A 12636-nucleotide genomic window follows, 5' to 3' on the forward strand; every position below is an offset into this window, starting at 1 on the left:
GAGGGCTTGGAACATGGACTGTCCTATGTAGCCAATGAAAGAAGCAGGCACAGCTGGGGCCCACGCGGGTGCCATGGCTACCCAGAGTCTGGAGGAAGTGGAAGAAGCAGAAGGAAAGATTGTTGAGTGCGAGGACCAGTTCTGCCAGATGGAGGGTGGTGGTGCTGGAAAGGAACTGGTTGGTTCTTTCATTGAGAAAGAAGCGGAGAGCTTTAAGGCCTTCTTGATGGAGGATAGAAATGTAAAGGGGCTGAACACCCATGGTGAAGGTGAGGTGGTCAGGGCCAGGGAATTGAAAGCTTACGGGGATCAAGAACATGAGAAGTATCACTGATGCAGGTGAGAAGGGACTGGAACAAGGGGGGCAGAATGGATTCAAATTATGAGTTTGGTGAGGCAGGAGCAGGGAGACATTATAGGCTTACCCGGACACTGTATAAAATCTCAGGAATGATCAAGCCACAATTCAAGTTCAGATTTACTTATCACACATACATATACAAAAATAATTGGATAGGTATATGGACAGGAAAGGAATGGAGGGTTACGGGCTGAGTGCAGGTCAGTGGGACTAGGTGAGAGTAAGCGTTCGACACAGACTAGAAGGGCCGAGATGGCCTGTTTCCGTGCTGTAATAGTTATATGGTTATATTGAAACATACAGTGAAATGTAAGTGTAGGATGTAAAGACCCCAGTGTGCCGCATTACAGGGAGGATGTGGGGACTTTGGAGAGGGTCACCAGGATGCTGTATGGATTAGAATACAGGGAGGATGTGGGGACTTTGGAGAGGGTCACCAGGACGCTGTATGGATTAGAATACAGGGAGGATGTGGGGACTTTGGAGAGGGTCACCAGGATGCTGTATGGATTAGAATACAGGGAGGATGTGGGGACTTTGGAGAGGGTCACCAGGACGCTGTATGGATTAGAATACAGGGAGGATGTGGGGACTTTGGAGAGGGTCACCAGGACGCTGTATGGATTAGAATACAGGGAGGATGTGGGGACTTTGGAGAGGGTCACCAGGACGCTGTATGGATTAGAATACAGGGAGGATGTGGGGACTTTGGAGAGGGTCACCAGGACGCTGTATGGATTAGAATACAGGGAGGATGTGGGGACTTTGGAGAGGGTCACCAGGACGCTGTATGGATTAGAATACAGGGAGGATGTGGGGACTTTGGAGAGGGTCACCAGGACGCTGTATGGATTAGAATACAGGGAGGATGTGGGGACTTTGGAGAGGGTCACCAGGACGCTGTATGGATTAGAATACAGGGAGGATGTGGGGACTTTGGAGAGGGTCACCAGGATGCTGTATGGATTAGAGAGTGCGAACTATAAGGAGAGCTTAGATAAACTTGGGTTGTTTTCTCTGGCGAGTCAGAGACTGATGGGAGGACTGAGAGAAGATTATAACATGATGAGGGGAATAGATAGCGTTATTATTTCTCCCCGCTCCTTGTGGCCCATCACAGAGCAGCCTTGCCATTTCTTTAGCACTTTGTTTTTCTCTATATACACAAGGCTGAGTTGTTAGCTCGATGCTAAACCCAGCAAGGCGGAAGGTGCCAGCCGATTCGAAGCCGGGACCACTTGCCTCAAAGTCGGGTGCTGATGTCACTACACCACCCATCTATTATGTCAGTATAATAGAGCAGGCATTTAGAAACTCTCTCCTCAGGGCGAAATGTCAGATTTAGAGAGCACGTGCTGATGGCAAGAGGTTGCTTAAAGAGTATGTAGGTACACAAAATCTAGAACAGTCTTCCGGGGTACTCTTGGACACAATCATCATCGATGTCGTGTGCCGTGGACGATCATGATGTCCATGGCCGTAATTGTTCTTGGCAAATTTTTCTACAGATGAGGGCTGCCATAGACCACAGCTCTTATCAGTATCTTCAGTGGTGTCAGTGGTGACATACGCAGGACTTGCGATATGCACCCACTGCTCATACAACCATCTACCACCTGCTCCCATGGCTTCACATGACCCTGATCCGGTGGGGAGGGGCATTTAAGAGGCTGTTAGCCAGATATGTGAATGCACACAGAATGAGGGATGTGTATAGCCAGAAGTGATGTAGATTAATTAAGCACAGACAGTTGCTGAATGGCCTGTTTATGTGGTACTAATGGCAGAGAAGTCACCCTGCAGTATTTCGGCCAAAATACACTCCCATCAGATCAAAGGCTAATCACCTAGTTATTATCAGCTTGTGGAGCTCGCTGCATAAAAATTGAATACCATGCCTCCATTTTGACCAAAATACTTCACTGTAAGGAAGTCCCGAGTCACAGAAAGAAGACTCTTTCCTCTCGACTGGGGCTTTTTGTTCATCAACAGAATGCAGCCACTGCTGGGAAGTCCAATATTTGCTACTGTCCAAACGTGCCAAGGAGGAAGTGGAGAGATGCTCTCTCTAACCAGCAGAAAGTACCGCACCATTTCTGACAAGAGTGGAGCTCAGGGATTTGATCCCAACAATAGGGGGGGAAAAAAACAGGTACATTTCCTGGTGATTACCCTACAACCATCAGGCTCCTGAACCAGTGTGGATAGCTTCATTCACCTCGACTCTGAACCGATTCCACAACGTACAGACTCACTTTCATGGACTCTACAACTCGTATTCTCAGTATTAATTATTATTCGTAGCACTTGGACAGATTCCCTTCTTCTGCACATTGGTTGTCTGCCCACCTTTCTGTGTGTGTAGCTATTCACTGACTCTGTTGTACTGCCCAGCTCTATTGTCAATACCTATTGTGCTTTCTTGTATCTACTGTGAATATCCCAAGAAAATTAATCTCAAAGGTGACATACACACCCTTGAATAAATTTAAGACCGTTAGATCTCGGAGTATAATTAGGGTCATTCGGCCCATCAAGCCTGCTCCACCATTTCATCATGGCTGATCCACTTTTCCTCAGGAGTACAGGGCAACGTATACACACTTCAATAAATTTACTTTGAACTGAGTGCACCAGACCAGTGCCCTAGACCTTCCTGGCGAGTGGGAGATCATGGGTTTGAGAGGTGCTGCCTAAGGCACTGGTTGTTTGCCAGTCTGTGTGTGTCATTTCTCATTGATTCTGTCGTGTTTCTTTACTTTCCAACAAGAAAATTAATCTCAGGGTGGGACTTGGTGACGTACGTACTTTGACGATAAATTTACTTTGAACGCTGGAAGTTGGCGAGTTGCTGCAGTGCTACTTGAAGAATGGTATACACTGCGGCAGGGAGGGAATATTTATATAGCAGTGGATAACCCATCAGTACTGCAGGCTGCCTTACTTGCAAACCAGCCTTGATTATACAAACTCAGGACTACCTTGCAAAAAAAGAGCTTCCAACTGGCATGAAGATAGGAGAGATTTCTATAAAATAAATGCCCTTTCTACACCACTTATCAGTAAGGGACAAAGATATTTTACAGAGAATTAATGATGTTGTAGCTACACGATTTCAAATACTTAAAGACCCAAGGATAACGACATGCACAGCATCACAGGCAAACAGAAAGACAGATTCAATAGTTTTAAGGAGAGGGAGGAAGGGCGTAAGGGGGACACAGTGGTACCAATCATTCAACACGAGAGACAGATTCAAATTGAACCTTGGGTGCTGTCTGTGTGGAGTTTGCACGTTCTTTCTGTAATCATGTGGTTTTTGCCAAGTGCTCCAGTTTCCTCCTACACTCCAAAAATATGTGGGTTGACAGGGTTGGTTGGCTACAGTCACCTAGCTTTACAGTGTCAGTGATGATCAGTGGGGATTCATTCCCCCGCTGCCTACAAGCGTTTGCAAGTTCCCAAACTACATTCCAAAGAGGTGCGGGTCAGTGTTAGGGCTAATCAGTGATGGGCATGTTTTGTTGGCGCTGGAAGCCCGGCAACACTTGCTGGCTGACCCCCCCCCCCCCCCCCAAGCACATCCTCAGACCGTGTTGGAACAACGCATTCCAGTGTACATGTGACAAATAAAAATAGTCTTTAAAACAAATCTCTAATAGGCTGCTGTAAATTGTCCATCGTGCGTAGGCAAGAGGGAATCTGGGCAAATTGACTTGAGTGTGGGGAGGGGATGGGGGGTATAAAATAGGATTACTATGAAAGTGGGCAAGAAGGCTTTTTCTGAGCTGTCTCTCCAAGAATGCCTAGATTTCAAAGTAAGTTTATTATCAAAGTACATACATGTCACCATATACAAAAGATTATTCATTTTCTTGCAGGCATACTCAATAAATCTATAGAATAAAGACCATCACAGAATCAAAGAAAGACCACGCCAACTTGGGCACTTAACCAGAGTGTAAAAGACAATACACTGTACAAATACAAAAAGAAAAAAATAATAAATAACCATAAATACCAAGAACATGAGATGCTGAGTCCTTAAAAGTGTGTCCGTAGGTTGAGGTAATATTTCAATAATGGGGCGGTGAAGATATCCCCTTTGGTTCAAGAGCCTGATGGTTAAGTGATGGTTGTCCCCTCCATGGACAGAATACACACCTCACTGTCTCAGTAAAGCAGCCAGTATAACCAGAGACCTCAACCCACCCATTCTCTCTTCACCCCTTTCTCATCAGGCAGAAGATACAAAAGCTTAAAAACACATACCACCTGGCTCAGGGACAGATTCTATCCCAGTTATCAGACTGTGGAGTGGACCTCCTGTATGATAAGACAGACTCTTGGGCTCACAATCTGTCTCATTACGATCTTACACTGCACTTTCTCCGTAGCTTTTAGAAGGTGGAGGGAGGGGAGGAAGAAGGGTAATGCGGGCGAGGGGGGCTTTGGGGATTCTAACATTTTTCACTCTTTGGGGGTTATTCTGTTTCGTGGATGTCTGAAGAGCAAGAATTTCAGGCTGTATACTGTATACACTTTCTGATATTAAATCGAGCCATTAAATCAGAATCAGGTTCATTATCAGTGACATATGTTATGACAATTGTTGTTTCGCAGTGACAGTACAGAGAAATACATAAAACGGACTATAAATTATAATAAGAAATACATTCTTAAAATGTACATAGGTAAATTGTCCAATGCTTTATTCTGCATTGTTATTTTATTACCTTGTTCTACCTCAGTGCACTATGCAATGATCTGATCTGTATGAACAATAACAAGACGAGCTTGTCACTGTATCTTGGTACATGTGACAGTAATAAACCAATTCCAAATGGTTACAATGATGGGATCGATACCCAATCTGGCTGAGTGTTTTTAAGTGCTTTACAGCTGCACCATCAAGCAAATTTATGGCTACTACTAGGAGTCATAATTTTAAGGCGACTGGAGGAAAGTATAGAGAGGATGTTCTTTACCCAGAGCAACCCTCCATATAAAACATTCCACTAAGGCCATACAAGTAGAAGTCATAACTGACAAAGCTTTAAAGAGGAGGGAGAACATTTTAAGGAGGGAATCAGAACAGGACCGGCCCTTCAGCCCACGATGTTATGCTAACCTTTTACCCTACTCCAAAAATCAATCTAATCCTTCCTTTTTCACTTAGCCCTCCATTTTCCTATCATCCACATGCCTACCCAAGAGTCTCGTAAATGTCCCTAACGTACCTGGCACTGCCACTACCCCTGACAAAGTGCTCCACACACTCACCCCTCTTAAGAACTCTACCTCTGACACTCCCTATACTTTCCTCCGATCACCTTAAAATTGTACCCATTAACTTTTTCCACTCTGGGGAAAAGGCTCTGGCTGTCCACTCGACCCATGCCTCTTATCTTGTGCACCTTTATCAAGTGTGTGTATTGTGGAACTACGGAGATCTCCCAAGGATATGGCTTGGCAGGTTAATTGGCCACACCAATGTACCCTTAAAGTGTGGCTGAGTGGTAATCTCAAGGGGGAGGTGAAGAGCAAATTATAGCGGCTAAAGTTTTTTTTAAAAATTGGAATTAATGTAAATGGCAAGTGGCCTGAAGGACCAGTTTCTGTTCTACATCTCTATGACTGACGAGGGAGGCCAGGTTAGACTGTATTAATATGTCAATCAGCACCTAGCACAGCACTCCAAATCCAAGAGTTACACAGCATAGAAAAGGCCATTTGGCCCAACTTGCCCATGCCAACCTCGTTGCCATTTACCCTATGTTTGGCCCATATCCTGATAAATCTGTTCTCAGTTTATTAAAAGAGGTATAGAAAGGGTCGATAGAATTTTTCACCCAGGCTAGAAACAGCAAATACTGGAGGGCATTTAAGGTCAAAGGGGAAAGTTTAGAGAAGATGTGCCAGGCAACTTTTGTTTTCGATCTAAACGGACAGCGGTGATCGTCTGGTGGAATCAGATACGACATACTGGCAGAACTTCGCAGATATGGCAGCATCTATGGAGGGGGGATAAGCAGCTCATGTCTTGGCCTGCCCCTCTTCATTTCTCACGCCAAGACACTTCTTGGCCCAAAATATTTTTGTAATGTGTTGCTCAAGTATTCTGAGGTGAAACCAGGCCAGCTTCTACTACTGCTCCTCTTCCTCATCGTATTCTGGCCTCTGTCCCCTTCCTTTCCAGTTCTGATGAAGGGTCTCTGCCTGAAATTTTGACTGTTTATTCCTCTCCGTAGACGCGGCCTGACCTGCTGAGTCCCTCCAGAATTTTGTGTGTGTTGCTCTGGATTTTGAGCATCTGCAGAATCTTAATCTTATGATTCAATAGCAGTGCTTAAGAAGCCATTAGTTAGACATGCAAGTATTCAGAGAATGAAGGGATAGGGAATATGATGATGATGATGATGATCATCCGCCATGTCTTGTGACTTGTGCAATTTTTCTTGACGAATTTTTGTACTGAAGTGGGTTTGCCATTGCCTTCTTCTGGGCAGTGTCTTTACAAGACGGGTGACCCCAGCCATTATCAATACTCTTCAGAGATTGTCTGCCTGGGGTCAGTGGTCACATAACCAGGGCTTGTGACCTGTACGATGCTCATACGACCATCCACCGTCATGGCTCACACGACCCTGATCGGGGAGGGGTGGGGGGTGAATGCTAAGCAGGTGCTACACCTTGCCCGAGGGTGACCTGCAGGCTACTGGAAGGATGGAGCGCCTTACACCTCCTTTGGTAGAGAAGCATCTCCACTTTGCCACCCATGATCATCAGATAGTAGTTTCATTTGGCGGAAAACTCAGTACAGAAAGGTGGGCCGAAGGGCCTGTTCTGTTCTATCTTCCCTCTAGGCCATATATGTCAAACTCAAGGCCCGCGGGCCAAATCCGGCCCGTGGTGGAATTATCTTTGGCCCGCGAGATAATATCTAATTACTATTAAAGCTGGCCCCAGTAATCGAAGCGCCTATGGCGTATGATATGGCTAATGCTGAGTTTATTCAGGTACCAGGTTTTCAGGGTTTTTAGTGTTTATTCGGCAGTCTTCTTCATAAGAAACGGAATTTGTAAAGTGAAACACTTTGTAGTTATAGCAGAGACTGAGACACATGAGAGCAGGCTGAAGAAACGGAGGCAACGAAAGCTGCGTTCACACGCGTCCGACTGATCCGGCCCGCATGAAGCTGCATTTTGCTCAATCCGGCCCGTGACCTAAAATGAGTTTGACACCCCTGCTCTAGACCCTTCCTTGTGTTTGTGACTGTTATCACCAGAGACCATTAACCTCATTGGTAATTGGCACTTCGATCAGACTCGGGGCTTTAGGGTTAGATTTAGACCAGAACACACGGGCTCAGAATTATCTGTTTCGTTCCATCCGGCCTGCTCTGCCACAACATTATAGTTGGTTTATTGTCCCTCTCAACCCCGTTCTCTGGTCTTCTCCGTGACCTTTGACCCCCGAGCTAAACAAAAACCCTATCCACCTCCACTTTATATGTACACCTCTGGAGCCTATTGGATGGGACAGGCTGGGATACAAACAAAAAGCACTCACACAAAACGCTGGAGGAACTCAGCAGGTTAGGCAGCATCTATGGAAAGGAATGGTCAACGTTTGAAGGGTCTCGGCCCGAAACGTCGACTCTTTATTCTCCCTCCTCCCCCCAGTATTGTGTGTGTGTTGCTCTGGATTTCCAGCACCGGCAGAACCTCTAGGGTTTATAAACACAAAATCCCAGGCCCCTCTCATAGGGAAGACGAGACTTTGTAGTGACAACTACCGATCTAAGAGGTGGGTTTAATGGAAGGCGAGGTCTGCAAAAGCGTGTTCTTTTTTTGAATGGACTGACACTTGCCGCCCGCTGCCAGTCCAAAGAACAAAGTCTACCAGCAGCGGAAGCAAGTTCAAAGCTTTGGGTGCTCGAAGCTTCTGGACGGTCTCCCTCCCCACTCATCGGGCGCCAAACTCCTCAAGCAACGTTCAGGGTAGCAGTCCCATGCCGACCGCGAAGGCCAGCGGCCAAAGGATCGCCGAGACCCCCCGTCCCCGCTCTCGCACGTGTGAGGGTCACTCACACCCATCAGGGGTCTCGCAACGCCAACCATTCCAACAGCATCTCACTCAACCCAATTCTACCTCTAACAATAAATTAAACAATTCAAGCGTTTTCATACCCGAGCAAAGTCCCCCGAGTTGTTTCAGGGGACAGACATTCGAGTTGAAGTCCTCGAGTTGCGTGCTGACTTTAATCCTCTCTCTCTCTCTCTCGGCACTTCCTCAATGACTCACTGACAGTTTCTCTCGTCCAGTTTGAGAAAGCGGAGTGAAGGAAGGGGTTTCTCTGCCACCGTCGCGATGGCACGCTGCCCTCCGTGTGTGTGGGGCCAGGTGAGAGAGGTTAACCCCGCCTGTGTGTGCGGGGGACGCGGGTCTTGACCGCAGTGACGGCGGCAAAACCCTCAGTCGGAGGTGAGAAGCCGGTGCTGGGGGAAGACAGTCAATCCAATGGATTCGTTAAATACACGAATATCTCCATGTCGAAGCGGGGCAGATACTGGAACCCAGGGCGAAGTGTAAACTCGCATCAGACAGCAAATTCCGTCCACCTTTAAATCCAACCTTTCCCGCTAGATTCTTCATTCTGCCTCATTCGCCCCCTATCTGGCGCATCAATCACCTACCAGTCCCTTTCTCCGTACTCCTCCCCTCATCTCTCCACCAATCACAACTCCTCCCCTCATCTCTCCACCAATCACCTACCAGTCCCTTTCTCCGTACTCCTCCTCCCCTTAACTGCTCCACCAATCACAACTCCTCCCCTCATCTCTCCACCAATCACCTACCAGTTCCTGCTTACACGCTACCCTCCCCTCACGTTATCCATCAATTTCCTCCTCTCCCTGATCGGCCCCACCAATGTCCACACTACATCTCCACTGCTTCACCCACCAGTCCCTGTCTCAACATGTGTCAGGCAGCGTCTGCGGGGGCAAGTCCGTTGGCATTTTGTTCCAAGTTTTTCCACCTGGTTCCATTAACCTCATCCATCTCTTACCTGGCTCCACCAATCATATCAAACAGCAATCCCTATCTCCACACTACTCCCCCCCCCCACCTGCTCCACCAATCACCACCCACTCCCTGTCTCAACACCCCCCACCCAACCTGCTCCACCAATCACCACCCACTCCCTGTCTCAACACCCCCCACCCAACCTGCTCCACCAATCACCACCCACTCCCTGTCTCAACACCCCCCACCCAACCTGCTCCACCAATCACCACCCACTCCCTGTCTCAACACCCCCCACCCAACCTGCTCCACCAATCACCACCCACTCCCTGTCTCAACACCCCCCCACCCAACCTGCTCCACCAATCACCACCCACTCCCTGTCTCAACACCCCCCACCCAACCTGCTCCACCAACCAACCTCTAACTCAAGGCTACACACACTTGTACACTTACTGTCGGAGCAGTGCTGCCAGGATAATCAAGGACAGGACCCACCCAGCCAGCACACTTTTTGTCCCTCTTCCCTCCGGGAGAAGGTTCAGGAGCATGAAGATTCGTACGGCCAGATTTGGGAACAGCTTCTTTCCAACTGTGATAAGACCGCTGAACAGATCCTGACCCAGATCTGGGCCGTACCTTCCAAATATCTGGACCTGTCTTGCACTACCTTACTTTCCCTTTTCTATTTTCTAATTATGATTTATAATTTAAATTTTTATTATATTTACTTTGATTTGTACTCCAGGGAGCACGAAGTGCAGAATCAAATATCGCTGTGATGATTGTAAGCTCCAGTAACAATTGTTTGGTGACGATAAGGTAAAGTACCTGGTTCTGCCAATCACCAACTAGTCACTATCTCCCCTCCGCCACCTGGTTCCATCTGCCCATCATCTCACTCAGCTTCACACACAACACGCTGGAGGACCTCAGCAGGTCGGGCAGCATCCGTGGAAACGAGCAGTCAACGTTTCGGGCCGAGACCATTGGTCAGACCCTCTGACAAAGGGTCTCGGCCCGAAACATTGACTGCTCGTTTCCACGGACGCTGCCCGACCTGCTGAGTTCTTCCGGCAAGTTGTGCGTGTGGCTTTGACCACAGCATCTACAGAGTATTTTGAGATCTCCCTCAGCTTGTTCCACCAATCACCATTTAGTCTCCCTCGCACCCGCCCTCTGATTCTATTTACAGACAACTCCAGAAAGAGTCCCTAGAAAAATGGCCCAACTGTGATTTCCCGGAATATGAAACATTGTCATCTGCATGTTCGATGAGAAACAGAGTTGAATAAAATTGCGTTGATTTATTTACTTATTTTTCACATTAATTCGATCAGAGAAATTTTATTCCGTGTCCCGTATTTTTGTGCGGTGTTTTGTAAATTCTGTAAGGGTGAATTTCCATTACCAGAACAGCCATAATACAGGGTTCACCTGTACTGGCTACCTTCCTTCCACACACTCAGTCCTGATGCAATGTCTAGACTGATTCTGAGCAGTTTTGGGCCCCATGTCTGAGAAAAGGCGTGACGCTCCAGAGGAGAGAAAGATCCCGTGAATGAAATGGTTAATGTATGAGGAGCATTTCATACCTCCGGGTCTGTTCACACTGGAGTTTAGAAGAATGGGGGGGGGGGGGGGGGGGCGGGGAGAGATCTCATTGATACCTACCAAATATTGAAAGGCCTAGATGAAGTGGATGTTTCCTACATTTGGGCAGTCTAGGACCAGAGGGTACAGATTCAGAAATTAAGGATCTCCCTTTTAGAGCAGAGATGAGGAGGAATTTATTTCGCCGGAGGGTGGCAAATCTGTGGAATTCATTGCCAGAGACAGCTTTGTAGACCAAGTCATTGAGTATATTCAAAGCGGTGGTTGCTAGGTTCTTGATTAGTCAGGATATCAAAGGTTATGGGGAGAAGGCAGGAGAACGGGGTTGAGAAGGAAAATAAATCAGCCTTGATAGAAAGGCAGAGCAGACTTGATGGGCCAAATGGTCTAATTCTGCACCCGTGTTTTATGGAAAACATCAATTTTCTCTCTGCTTCCACAGATGCTGCCTGAACCCTTGAGTTTCTTCAACAGATTGTGTCATGCTCCGTACTTACATGGCAATCCACAGACAGGATGATGGGGTGGAGATACCTCTCTACCAAAGGAGGTGTAAGGCACTCCTTCCCTCCACTGGCCTGAAGGTCACCCTTGGGCGAGGAATGGCACCTGCTTCACCTCCAATCAGAGTGATGTGAAGCCACGGGAGCAGGTGATGGACGTTGCATGAGGAGCTGGTGCATATCTCAAGTCCTGGTTATGCAACCACGAATATCTACAGGCTTCAGTTCAGTATCTTTGAAATACCGTTCAAACTCATTTTGTGGAATGACTGGAACAGCTGAGACTGTGTCCAATTCCATTTTGATTAATTTGCCATCCACTTCTGGTGTAAGCCATATTGCTTGTCTATTGTCAGTCTTCACATTGTAAATCTCAATGCTACTCAGTCCTGTTTCACTTTCATCATTATCAGATTTTGCATCAACAGCATGCAGATTAGTGCTCTTTTTGAAACTGCCTCTACCCCACCGTTACAGTATTGAATGACCCCTTAGTATGATAAGATGGCCTCTTAACTTCCCACATACCTTGTTACGAACTTTCACCTTATTGTCTGACCGCACTGCAGTTTCTCTGTAACCGTGACACTTTAATCTGCATTCTGCTATTGCTTACCCCTGTACTGCCTCAATGTGCTGTTGTAATGAATTGATCTGTATGAACAATTTACAAGACGTGTTTTTCACTGTACCTCATTACACGGGGCAATTGCAATTTCGGTCAGCAAAGTGGCTGCTTTGCGTTCTTCCACTGTTCCACTGATGCCCAGAGCTGACGACAAATAGGGTTGTGCTAGAATACGTACACAACACTGGAAGAACTCAGCAGGTCAGGCAGCATCCGTGAGAAAAGAGTAGCCAATGTTTCAGGCCGAGACCCTTCATCAGGATTACCGATGAAGGGTCTCGGCCCAAAACGTTGACTACTCTTTTTTCATGGATGCTGCCTGACCCGCTGAGTTCTTCCAGCATTGTGTACGTATTCTTTGATCCACAGCAAATGCAGTTGTATTTTTGTGCTAGAACAGTTTGGTACCTAAAGTGTGGCCAGATCAAGTATTGGCTGTCAACAGAAACAATCTCAAAATCTCTCTTCAAAGCCATGGGAGGATTAGAATATTTACTGGT

General features: G+C 46.9%; 1 protein-coding gene across 1 annotated transcript in view; it reads right to left on the reverse strand.

Moving 5' to 3' along the window:
* Positions 1-9031, reverse strand: part of sh3bp2 (SH3-domain binding protein 2) — a 140254-nt gene extending 131223 nt beyond the window's left edge. Inside the window, exon 1 of the mRNA XM_073047933.1 lies at positions 8554-9031. The gene's annotated coding sequence lies outside the window, so the exon portion shown is untranslated. The remainder of the gene's footprint in view (positions 1-8553) is intronic.
* Between the last annotated feature and the right edge of the window lie 3605 nt (positions 9032-12636).

This window comes from Hemitrygon akajei, chromosome 6, assembly GCF_048418815.1.
Source record: "Hemitrygon akajei chromosome 6, sHemAka1.3, whole genome shotgun sequence".
NCBI lineage: Eukaryota > Metazoa > Chordata > Chondrichthyes > Myliobatiformes > Dasyatidae > Hemitrygon > Hemitrygon akajei.